The sequence below is a fragment of the Octodon degus genome, unplaced genomic scaffold (genome assembly GCF_000260255.1).
Source record: "Octodon degus isolate 3935 unplaced genomic scaffold, OctDeg1.0 scaffold00086, whole genome shotgun sequence".
Taxonomy (NCBI): Eukaryota; Metazoa; Chordata; class Mammalia; order Rodentia; family Octodontidae; genus Octodon; species Octodon degus.
This window is the reverse complement of record NW_004524662.1, coordinates 11,710,014-11,719,526: the sequence shown is the minus strand read 5'-3', so window position 1 is coordinate 11,719,526 and position 9,513 is coordinate 11,710,014. Positions and strand designations below refer to the sequence as shown.

The 9,513-nt window shown below is 40.8% G+C and overlaps 1 pseudogene; it reads right to left on the bottom strand.

Moving 5' to 3' along the window:
* Positions 1 to 7,537: 7,537 nt before the first annotated feature.
* On the bottom strand, positions 7,538 to 8,563 carry LOC101573349 (annotated as a pseudogene).
* Between the last annotated feature and the right edge of the window lie 950 nt (positions 8,564 to 9,513).

Below are 9,513 nucleotides of genomic sequence, written 5' to 3'. Positions count from 1 at the left end.
CACACACACAGAGTAAGTATAAATGTCCTGTAAGCTATTATTGTTCAGAGCTTAAGTATTTTAGTTTATATATTGATCTCAATGGAAAGAAGTCTTCCTAGATTTAAACTTTAGAAAGTTTTCTAGAGCTGTTAATGCAGATTAGACATCAGACCATCAAAAATTACAAAAAAATGTTGCAGGACATGGTGGGCATACCTGCAATCCCAGGACTGACGCTGGGCAGGAGGATCACCAGGAGTTCCAGGCTAGCCTGAGGCACCCACTGAGTTCAAGTCCAGCTTGAACTACACAGTGAGACCCTGGCTCAAAAAAAAAAAAAAAAAAAAGGGAAAAAACTGCTAAAATTTAAATTATATGAAGTAGAATATAATTCAGTAGAGTGTCTGATAAAATCTGTTCTAAAGTACCAAGATTTTGGACATTAATATGGAACTGGAAAAAAATGGCTAGTATGGAATAAAATACTGCTCTTGGCAATGCTCTGAACAAAACAATGATACTGTGTGCCAACTAGAAAAGTCATCCTATTATGCTGGTATTTCCAAGAGTTCCAGTGAATTGAAAAAATATCCATGTAACTTAAATACATACAAATGTTTGATGCTCTTCAAAATAAAATTTAATGGGAATAAACACAGCCACAGCTTCTATAAACCCAGGCAGGGAAAGAAAAAAAAAGAGTCAACAGTCTCAAGAGTTGCTAAACTACTGTTACGCTTCATAAACACTTTATTCTGGCATCATCGTAAGCTATAGTATGAAGGTCTTAAAATTTCCTATTTCTATTTTTTCTTTTTACTAAACATATAATCAATGTCATCTCTTTTTTTTTTTTTTTTTTTTTTTTTTTTTTTTGCTTAGAATCCAGGTTTTGCCTTAAGCAGCTATGGACAGTGAACAAGAACAAAAGGAAATCTGAGGGGAAAGTATAAGGATTTGATGAGCACTGTTTTTATTATTCCCACATTGATCTGGAGGTGTCTGTATGATATTTTGTTGGAGACTCAGTGAACATTTGGATGATCATATCTGAAATTCAAAAATAAATTGGAAAGAAGATAAAGATGTAGGTTTCATTAACAAATCCTGGAGACAGAAATTCACGGAAGCAGTGACATGAGGTGGAGCCTAAGTGATAAAAGATGACTAGTAAAAAAAGCTTATGATGTGTATTCAGAGAAAGACAAAACTTTGTAGAGTATTGATTTAAAGCTTATTTTATAGGATGGTGAATCATACTTCTGATTTTTTTTTAAGGGCATTTTTTCAGTACATAGAAATGACACACTAGGACTGGTCAAATAGCTCAGTGGATTAAAGCACCTGCAAGCAGGCTCAGGGGTCAAGGGTTCAATCCCTGGGCCTGCTGTGCTGGCCCCACTACCCGGGCATTTGCTGAGACAGCAATTGAGACTGTGCATGGTGGCATGGACTTGTAATGCCAGCTCTGCCAAGGCTGTAAACAGGCAGATCACTAAGAGTCTGATCTAGTAGTGAGACCCTGAACATCCCATAGTAGACCCTTCTCTAAAATACTAAATAAAACTCACGGGCTGGCGAGATGGCTCAGTGGTCTAAAGCACCTACTTGGAACAAGCTTGACAAAGCACAGGGACCGCGGTTAGATCCCCCAGCACCACATGCCAGCCGGCCCCGCCCCCTGGTGGGCCGAGCTGGTCACACACACACACACACACACACACACACACACACACACATAAATAAATAAATGTGAAAAAAAAATAAAACTCACACATGCACAATACAGGGATGCAAGGTTTGTGATTGTTAACATAGTATAATAATATCATGGAAGGAAGAAGCACTTACTAAGAGGTTTTTTAATTTTATTCTTTTTTATTCTTTTTTATTCATTTTAGTGAGAAAAAAAGATAAAATAGCAATGAAGCAGTTTCAAAACAGGTTAGTAGGATGATTACAATAATTGATACATTTCATATTGTTGTCTTGGTAGTAGTAATTCAGAGGACAAGGTGCAGACATGATATCTTATCTAAAGCTAAGAGTTTTATATACTTGACTCATTTATTACTGGTAACAGCATGTCCTAATTACTTGTTGCCATGTGATTAATTACCCCTGAATTTTGTGCTCTAATGTAAGAGAAAACAGTGAGGCAGGAGCTAGGATTCTCTTAGGCAGCAAACACAGTAACCCCAAGCCTTAAAATATATAAATACTAAAACAAATATAACCTCGCTACTTCAATGATTTTCCCTTATCACGGGGGTATCTGGAATATAACCTCCACCATAAGTACCGTACCTGCCTGCTTTGCCCAGCTTTGCGGCTGCCTGGATCCTAACAGTTGATCTTCAATTTTCCTTACAGAGGCATTTTAGTTCCTGTGGGTGAAGAAAGTCCAAATTCTGGTCCCAACCAAAGGGCTTCAGAGACAAAAAACAAAGAACATGCTGGTCCAAGCAACTAGTCCAGTAGCCTTGCCCAGGCTTGATCAGTTTGTGGTCTCTAACAACTACAGCCTCACATGTGCCCAAGAGACATCAAGTCCAAAGAGTACTTCAATTGGGAAAACAAGAGACACTTTTTGTGAGAGAAACAACCTTAGGGGTCAGCCAGATAACTCAGCAGATTAAACTCAGTGCCTGCTTAGGCAGATAGAGGGACCAGGGTGAGGTTTGAGTGCCAGTATCTATGCCAGCCCACCCCCAGAAGCACTGAGACAGGGATTGAGACTGGGCGTGGTGGCACACGCCTGTAATCCTAGCCCTTGGCAGGCTGGAAGCAGGAAGATCACTAGGAGTCGATCCATGTAATGAGACCCTGTAGATCCTGTACTAAAAAAAATAAAAAAGGGAATGTTGATCTCAGCTCTAATCACCCTTTTGAAATTTATCCTTAAAACCTGGGCCATCTTTGACTTCCAGACCCTGAAAAGGCACCGTATGTCCTATTGCATCCACACCTGCCTCACCTACCCTCTGGGAGGCAGTGAAAAATGCCTACCTGCAGAAAGTATAAATTAAATTATTATTGTTCCATTTGATGTATTTTATAAGAAAATCCACAGTGGGAACAGATAGTACCCTTGAAAATCTTACCGCAGCCACTTTGGCTTCCAACACAGAGATCAGGTGGAAGCTGAAGAAAATTATAAACTAGAAAAGGAAAGGGTGGAAGCCCTCATGACTGCCCTTTTGGGGAACCAACCCCCCACGTCAGGACTGCCAAAATGCTCAGGTGGTTTGCTACAAACGAGGACAGCTCAGGCCTTTTTGTAGAGAATGCCAAGGGGATTATTATTCCTGGAATAATAGGAAGCCTCAAATCATGAACTACATGGCAAGAAGGTCACTAAAAGTCAGCTCCTCCACAGAGAAACTTGTAAATCACCTAGAACTCAAAGTGACCTCCCACAAAGAGAAAATCTACCAAGTAATCAGTCTTATAAAGAAAAATCCTGGTGTCCCCTTCCTCATCAGTGGATTACTTTCACCACCATCTAGCATCCAGCTTTCTAATACCAAAGCCTCAGGATATTCAATAACAAGTTCATAGTAAACAAAATAATAAATGATTTCCAAGTTTAAAAAGTTACTTTTCCCAGAGATAGTTGAGTTTTCGCAATGTAAAATCTTCAGCCAAAGGAAATAATTTCCATTAGAGAAATAACAAGGTCAGCTTGTAAAGGAGCATAATAATGAGATTCTTGTATCTACTAGAGTCTTATTGCATATAACACTTCATATTACATCAAAATATGAGTTTGGTCATAATAAAAAATTCGGTAATTATTATCTTACATGAAGGAACAACATTTTCTTGTCTTTTTAACTCTAGCATCTCTAATATTAAGTCCTAATTGAAGAAGGGTTCTGTAAGTAATGAAAAAGTCCTTGTGTTTTATTTCCTTGCTATATTTTGATATAGAACTTGTGCATTAGATTATTTTAAAAGAATACGTTAAAAAGTACTTAGCAAGCAATGCTTTTTGAAACTGATTCACAGGGGAGACTGAATGTTTCAAAATACAATGTATTTTTCATTGCAAAAGTAGAGGTAGAATCTATTCCCTTTGTCTAGAAACAGATTCAGAAAATACAGCTCAAAATCTACAGAAGAGTTTCAGTTTTAGTCCCGTCATTTTCATACCATGTAAGTTAACAAAATTAAGAGTGAAAAAAATTTCATGTAATGGAAAAGTTGCAATTTCTAACCAACATATCCAGGTAAAGCCCAGCCTGGAGGAAGAGAAAGATAATGATACTGTTCCACTTTAAGGGTCTACATGGAGACCACAAAATTGTTACTCTTCAGAGGAAAACTACATGTTCTCAAGAAACTTCATAAGATAAACTAGAATAGATCAGACCATAAGAAAGACTGTTAGAAATCTACTAACACATGAGTTCCCTTCATTTCTGGATGCAAGCATAAATGGAATGTCCGGTCTCCTTCTTATAATGAAGCTATATGAATTTTTCTCTATACTTGTGCCTCTTATGGACTGGTTTTAGCATCTTAATATGCCTTCATCACATTGCCGTTCACCTAAGACCTGCTATCATTCTGCAAAGCCTAATAAGCTGGGTGGATGACAGAGCAATCAAAGGAAAGAACATAGATCCTTAAGTAAGCTGATGGATAAAAATTAAACTGCTCTGTTTGAATTATTATATACAAGAAAAATCAAGATCCATCACTTAGTGATTTTGTTGTTGTCTTTATTACATTCTAACTAATGCAAACCAACAACATCTTCTGTTGACTGAAACCATCAAAAATATTATACATCAATAGATAGATATAGACATAGAGTTAGATATATAAGATATATACATGTTAGTGTCTAATTGTCTCCACAAACTGGGAACTAAATAAACCTGCATTTCCTTAACTTTTGGTATTGGGTATTTTGTCCCAGCAAAGAAAGAAATGTAAGTGACACAGACAGACAGACAGACAGACAGACAGACAGACAGACAGACAGATAGACACTTTGTTTTTTATATATAGCTAATCAGTAACTACAAATAATTAAATAGAGAGGGCCGGCCAAATAGCTCAGTGGATTAAAGCACCTGCAAGCAGGTGCAGGGGCCAAGGGTTCAATCCCTGGGCCTGCTGTGCACTGAAAGAGCAACTGAGACTGAGCGTGGTGGCACATGCCTGTAATCCCAGCTCTTGGAAGGCTGTAAACATGTGGATCACAAGGAGTCTCTTATAGTAGTGAGACCCTGAACACCCTGTAGACCCTTCCCTAAAATACAATAATAATAATAAGTCAACTTAGTAAAGATACATAAATTCAACAGCTGTGATCAGGTTGTATAATTCATTTTTATATAAAAACTTAGAACTCTCAAATTTCTTAGTGAGCAGTCTAACACCCAACAGAAGAAAGACTTGCTAAAAATAATACTGTACTTTTTTATGACAGGGTCTACTGGGTCTACAGTGTTTCACTGAGTAGATCAGACTCATAGTGATCCTCTTGTTTATAACCCCCCAAGTGCTGGGACTACAGGCATGCACCACCAGGTCCAGTCTCAATTGTCTTCTCAGCTTGCCCCAGGGTTGGGGCCAGCATGTCAGGCCCCGGGCATCGAACTCCCAGGCCCTGGGTCTGCCTAAGCAGGTGCTTTAATCCACTGAGCTGTTTGGCTTGCCCAATACTGTACATTTCAAAAACTATTGAAATGTTTTTCACTATGCAGATATCTATAACACCAGGTTAAGGTCTAAATTTTGCTTAGATTTTGGACAACACTGATAACAAGATATTCATAAATTCCATAAATTCCTGTGAAGCTTTTCACTTTTTTACTTCTTCTATGTCTTTTCTTTACCTGAAAATGTCTGGCTTTCCTTTAGTAGAGTAAAATATCTTTCATTATCTAGTTCAAATCAACTTTGGAAATATTACTTTGAGGCAAAAGACAACAATTTGAATTTGCATGCAAAAAGAAATGATTCATTTCAGTGTTTCCCCTGATTTTATTTTAAAGAATAAGGTGAATGAGAAAAAGACAGGCATTTCTTCCAATAAAAAGATTTAATTCAACTACTTTTCAGTTTTATCTGGAGGTGGTTGGTTCTACTATAAATGAAGTGCAAATCAAATGATAGTAATAAAAATAACCCAAGAAGTCAATACATACACAACACAGCCAACCGCATGAATGAGAACATAGTATTCTTAAGAAGTGTCTGATTGCATCTGTATATTAGATCAGATTTACATGGAAGCAGTCAGCATATTTTTTCTACCAGTCATATGTGGACCTCAGTGCTTTCCACTGAAATGTGTAATACTTTTCATTTTAATAAATTTCATTCTCTAAAATTTGTTAAAGTAAAAGTTATGCAGGATTGTTAACCCCTAAAAGGTGATTTTCCTATCTGTGAAAATAACAAACATAGCACCTACACTGAAAACTTCTTTTAGGGTTTAAGACAATGATAAATGTGGATTTTCAACACAACTAGTAGTATGTAGTATGAGCTTATCTGTTTTATCTTTATTTTCATTTTCCTCATTGTTATCAAAAATGCAACATCAAAAAAAATGCAAAATCCTTGAGTGCATTAGTCTGCTTTCCCATCACTGGGACACAATACCCAACACCCACAAATTAGAGGAGGAAAGGTTTAACTGGGCTCATCATTTTAAGGGATTCTGTCCATGGTCAGCTGTCCCACAGGCAGGAATATCATGGCAGAAGGACAAGGGAGAGCAAAGCTGGTAGGTTCAGAGCAACTTTTCATAGAGCAGGAGAAATTTGCTAGAAGACCTCTCTTGAGAAGAAGCCAGAGGGCTCTTCTCAAAAGGTTTACACTTCTGTACTCTACAGCCTTCAGTCCACATGGTCTTTCTGGCTTTTTATGTCTCATAAAGATAGGTTGCTCCTTGCCCCTGCACAAAATGCTTTGTTTTATTTTATTGGTGCTAATCTCTTCAACAATTATACCTCCTTTTCTGTTGCATATTTTACTTTATTTTTATTAATTTAAAAGCTACAGTCTGGCAGCAATTCCAGAATGGAAAAAGGAGAGCTCCTTATAGGGGGCAGAGAAGAGTGAGAAAGACAGAGACTGAGACACAGGCAAGAAAAGACAAGGTTAAGGTAGAAAACTGTATCTTATGAACACACCGCCGCCTGGCTCCTGGGAGAGAGGAATAGCACATCAGTCCATAGTGGAGCAGTGTGTGGGGGCCTGGGTTCAAGAGACCCAATCCTGTCCACCCAGGTCCTTTCTCAGTTTAGTCACTGAAGTACAGTACATAAAGCCAAGGGCAAAGGAAGGGCAGAGGAACTGGAAGTATGTACAGGGGCACGGGGAGAGGAGCTTGGAGACCAGCTCCTGACAGAGGGGGGCTGCTTACAGAGCACTGAAGCACTTGGCCAACAAGGGACAGGGGAAGGATTGACCCTTCTGCTCTGAACTCTCTCCCTGTCCCCTACTTGTATGGTGTGGAGGGCAGGGGAAGACAACAAAGGCTTCTATTAGGTCCTAATAGAGGACAGCCAGGTGGCAAAAGGGGTGTCCTTCAGTCATCTGTGATGCCCTTGGCTCTCAGCTTCTCTTGCACATGGGTCAGGTAAGTGGGGTCCAGGTATCCTAACAGTTGGGGTCCCCCTGTGCAGCTCCTCTTGTGGTGGATGTTCCAGGTGATGACATTCGATCTCCCTGTGGTCATGTATGTGCCAGTAGTGAAGGTGAGACGCTGGTCAAATGCCTTTTGGAGCAGGGTCAGCACCCTGTTGCCCTTGGGGAGTCCAGGAGGTAGGCCACCCTTCTGGTGCTAGCGTACAGAACAGGATCCTGGGTTTGGGTGTTCAGCTCCATGGACACCGGGTGGGAAGATATACTGGATGAAAATGGTGCCATACTTCTCGTAGCTGGTCAGGAGGAGGGTGGCGTCCTTGGAGACCAGCACCCATCCATTCTGGGGCTAGTTGCCCACCAGCTGCCCATAGAAGGGGCCACACATGGGGCAAGCCTTCTTCACCTGTAGTGCCCAAGTGATGCAGCCCTCGCAGAATGAGTGCCGGCACTTCTCCAATGTCTTCTCATTCTGCATCTCCTCCAGAAAGATGGAGCAGGTGTTCTCCTGCTCTTCTGCCTCCTCCTGAAGGCAGGAAGAGAAGGGGCAAGAGGAGGAGGAGGAGGAGGAGGAGGAGGGGGAAGGCCCCGGGCCCCTGGGGACAGGATCGGGGCAGCTCTGAGAAGGGGTGGCCCTGAGCGGTGCAGCTCAGGGTGCTCTCCACCACCACCCAAAGCCAGGCAGCCCAAAAGCTCCCCCTGCCTCTGAGCTTTCTTCAGCTCTTTCTCGGCCTCTTTCAAAAGCACCTTGAAAGCCTTCTGGGCCAGGTAGAGCCTATGGGGGGTGGCTGGGGGAGAGTCCTGTGGGGAAAGCTGGACAACATAGATGTGGACACTCTGCGCTCCTCCCGAAGCCAGGCCAACCGGGCTGGGGGCTCCTTGCTTGGGAAGTCAACACAGGCTTGGAAACAGTCACTTTGTTCTTGCAGGTGCCTCCACAGGCTGTCATCCTGGATAGAACAAACGACATTTGGTCCTGAAGAGCTTAGATTGGCATGCAGGCTCACTCTTTTCCCACTTCCTACTTGTAGGTTGTGTGACCTGGAAAGCCCACGGATGATGGCAGCAGCAGCAGAAATCCCTCTGTCTCCACACTCAGCTGACCGAGACTCTTGTCGGGGACTCCATTTTTGGTTCTGTGACTCAATCATAATTCCTTAGGGCTCAACTGTTACAGTGTCCTTTTCTTCTGCCAAAGTAAGTTTTTCTTTTGGCTCTGCTTTTTACTCCCCAACTTTCATTAGAAATCTACCTAAAGGGCCAGGGAGATAGCTCAGTAGAATAAATGCCTGGCAAGTGCAAGGTCCTGAGTTCAACCCCAGGTACCACAAAAAAGAAGAAAAGAAAGAGAGAAATCTACCTAAAGGCTGGGGTGCCTCTAAAACTGGGAAACCATTTGCTGCTTCTCCCCCTTTTATACTGCCCAAATTACTAGTCATACTGGTGTGTGCCACCCACAGCTGAGGCCCCTTCCCATTATGCTAGTCTATGTGTCAGCCCTCCACAGACACACTCAGAAGCTGCTAATCTGTGAGGAGCAGCTCAGGCATGTCAAGCTGACAAATCCTATTTGCATTTGCTGGAGAACTTGTGATGCTGAACAATTTTAATATAGATGTTAAACATTTGTGTATTTTCCCTTGAAAAAATGTATTAACTTTCTTGAGTTATTCCTTATTTTATTTGGCTGTTATGTTATATGTTGCTCTCTACATCTCTTCGTTCATATCATTGTTAATGAAAATCTAGTTGTCAACATACTGCTATTAAGCCCATGTATATACTAGTATAATACACTACTACCATGTATCGCATTGCATATATGTTTGAGTGGAGATTATCCAGCATGAAAATTGTAGGTTTTAGGAGAATGCATCTAAAAGTGTTTAGAATGATTATACAAGTATATGGTCCTCATTT